Below are 3,172 nucleotides of genomic sequence, written 5' to 3' on the forward strand. Positions count from 1 at the left end.
GGCACAGAGCCAGTGTGCAAGCGGCCGTACAAGCTGGGGCCAGAGGAGTTGAAGGAACTCAAGAGACAACTCGATGAGCAGGAGCGTTTGGGTTTGATCAGACCAAGCTCGTCTCCGTGGGGATGTGGTGTTCTGTTTATCAAGAAGAAGGATGGCACGGAACGGCTGTGTGTCGATTACCGCCCATTGAATAAGAAAACAATCAAGAACAAATATCCGCTTCCGAACATAAATGAGTTGTTCGAGCAGTTGAAAGGTGCTAAAGTATTCTCCAAGCTTGATCTCAGGATGGGCTACCATCAGATTCGCATTCGTGAGGAAGACATTCCGAAGACGGCATTCAGGACCAGTTTTGGCTCATATGAGTATACGGTCATGTATTTTGGTTTGGCTAATGCTCCTCCGACTTTTTGCCGATTGATGAACTATATTTTCTCGCCATTCAAGAATGAGTTTGTCTTGCTCTATCTCGATGACATTCTGGTCTTTTCTGAGGATGAGGAAGAACATGAGAAACATCTCAGGTTGGTGCTTGATAAACTGAGAGAATACAAGCTTTATGCCAAGTTTTCCAAGTGCGAGTTCTGGCTGAAAGAAGTGGTGTATCTTGGGCATATTATCTCTGCCGAGGGCATTAAGGTTGATCCAGCCAAGGTTCAGGCCATTGTTGAATGGGAACCTCCGCAGAATGTGAAGCAGCTTCGAAGCTTTCTCGGTCTTGCCGGATATTGCAGAAGATTCATTGAGATCTTCTGCAAAATCGCCAAGCCGCTCTCTAGTCTTCTTCAGAAAGGTGTCAAGTATGTGTGGTCTCCAGGGTGTCAACTGGCTTTTGATACACTCAAAGAGAAGCTTACTTCCACTCCAGTATTGGCTCCTCCGGATGATTCCAAGCCGTATCAGGTCTTTTGCGATGCTTCTCTTCAGGGTTTTGGTGCAGTCTTGATGCAAGATAGGAAGGTGGTGGCTTATACCTCCAGGCAGCTTAAGCCTGCGGAGAAGAACTATCCTGTGCACGATCTCGAGCTAGCAGCTGTTGTGCACGCCTTGATGACTTGGAGACATCTCTTGTTGGAACGTAAGGTTGATGTTTTCACCGATCACAAGAGCCTCAAGTATATCTTCACTCAGCCTAACTTGAATCTTCGGCAAACACGTTGGGTGGAAATGCTCCAGGATTTTAATCCGAGTGTTGAGTATACGCCAGGCAAGGCGAATGTTGTGGCAGATGCATTGAGCAGGAAAGCATATTGCAACAGTCTGATTCTGCAACCTCTCCAGCCGGGTCTTTCTGAGTCTTTCAGGAAGCTCAATCTTCAGCTGGTTCCTCAAGGTTTTCTTGCGAACCTTCAGATCTCTCCTACCTTGGAAGATCAGGTCAGAGCAGCTCAGCTACTTGATACTATGGTGAAGAAGGTCAAGATTGGTGTGGGAAAGAGTCTTCCCAAGTATAAGTGTTTCACTGTGGACGCCAGGGACACGTTGTTTTTCGAGGACCGTCTTGTCGTCCCGAAAGGTGATCCCAGGAAGGTGATCATGGAAGAAGCTCATAATTCTCTGCTTTCTATTCATCCGGGAAGTTCTAAGATGTACCATGACTTGAAGCAGTCGTTCTGGTGGACCCGTATGAAGCGTGAAATTGCACAATTCGTCAATGAGTGTGATGTAGGTCGAAGGGTGAAAGCAGAACATCAAAGACCAGCGGGCCTCTTGCAGCCTTTGCCGATTCCCGAGTGGAAGTTCGATCACATTGAGATGGACTTTGTCACAGGGTTTCCGAAGTCCAAGAAGGGCAATGACGCTATCTTCGTCGTCATCGACAAATTGAGTAAAGTGGCGCATTTCCTTCCAGTCAAGGAGTCCATTTCAGCAGCTCAGCTGGCAGAGTTGTACACCTCGAGGGTTGTCTCGTTGCACGGTGTTCCTATGATGATCTCATCAGATCGCGGGAGTATCTTCACTTCCAAGTTCTGGGACTCGTTTCAGTCTGCTATGGGCACGAAGATCCGCTTCAGCACAGCGTTCCATCCTCAGTCTAGTGGTCAAGTGGAGAGAGTGAATCAAGTTCTTGAGGACATGCTGAGAGCGTGCGTTATCTCGTTTGGCATGAAGTGGGAGGATTGTCTGCCTTTCGCGGAGTTCTCATATAACAACAGTTATCAAGCTAGCTCTGGTAAAGCTCCGTTTGAGATTCTCTATGGCACGAAGTGCCGTAGTCCGCTCAACTGGTCCCAGACAGGTGAGCGTCAGATCCTTGGCAATGATATGATAGAAGAAGCTGAGGAGATGTGTCAGATCATTCGCGACAACCTCAGAGCAGCTCAGTCCCGTCAGAAGAGCTATTACGATAGCAAGCACCGTGACATGTCGTATGAGCTTGATGATTTTGTCTATCTCAAGGTGTCACCTATGAAGGGTATGCAGCGTTTTGGCATCAAAGGCAAGCTTGCGCCTCGTTTCGTTGGTCCGTTCAGAGTGGTTGGCAAGAGGGGCGACCTCGCGTACCAGCTCGAGCTTCCGGCAACCTTTGCAAATGTCCATGATGTGTTCCATGTCTCTCAGCTTCGGAGGTGTTTCAAGAACCCCGAGCGCACCGTGCATCTTCAAGATATCGATCTCCAGCCTGACCTCTCTTATCGCGAGCATCCAGTTGCGGTTCTCGAGGCAACTGAGCGCAAGACCCGTAACAAGTCTGTCAAGTTTCTCAAAGTGCAGTGGTCACACCATTCCGATAAAGAGGCTACATGGGAACGCGAGGATCACCTCCGTTCCGAATTTCCCGATTTCTTTCAGTCTTAGATCTCGGGGTCGAGATCTTCTTTGTAGTGTGGGAGAGTTTGTAATGCCCCAAGTGTAGGTCTTTCCCTTTTTGTAACCTTCCATGTGGGGCCACCTTGTCAGAGATTGTGATGATATCATTTTGTGCCAGGAATTCATGTGTGTTCCCTAGTGCTTACTTCCCTTGCATGCATGAATTACATATCATTCCTTGCCATACTTATGATTGCATGCCATGATCATATTGCATTTGAGTTTAATAGGAGTAGTGTTGTGGTATTGTGAGTGCATGTGATCTTGCTAGGATTAAGTGGTGGTTTTGCACTACCTTGTGAGGCATGTGATAGTGGTGTGTGTGATGCAAGAGGGTGTGCTAGTCCTTTAAGCTCTTGCT

The sequence above is a fragment of the Hordeum vulgare genome, chromosome 5H, assembly GCF_904849725.1.
Source record: "Hordeum vulgare subsp. vulgare chromosome 5H, MorexV3_pseudomolecules_assembly, whole genome shotgun sequence".
Lineage (NCBI taxonomy): Eukaryota > Viridiplantae > Streptophyta > Magnoliopsida > Poales > Poaceae > Hordeum > Hordeum vulgare.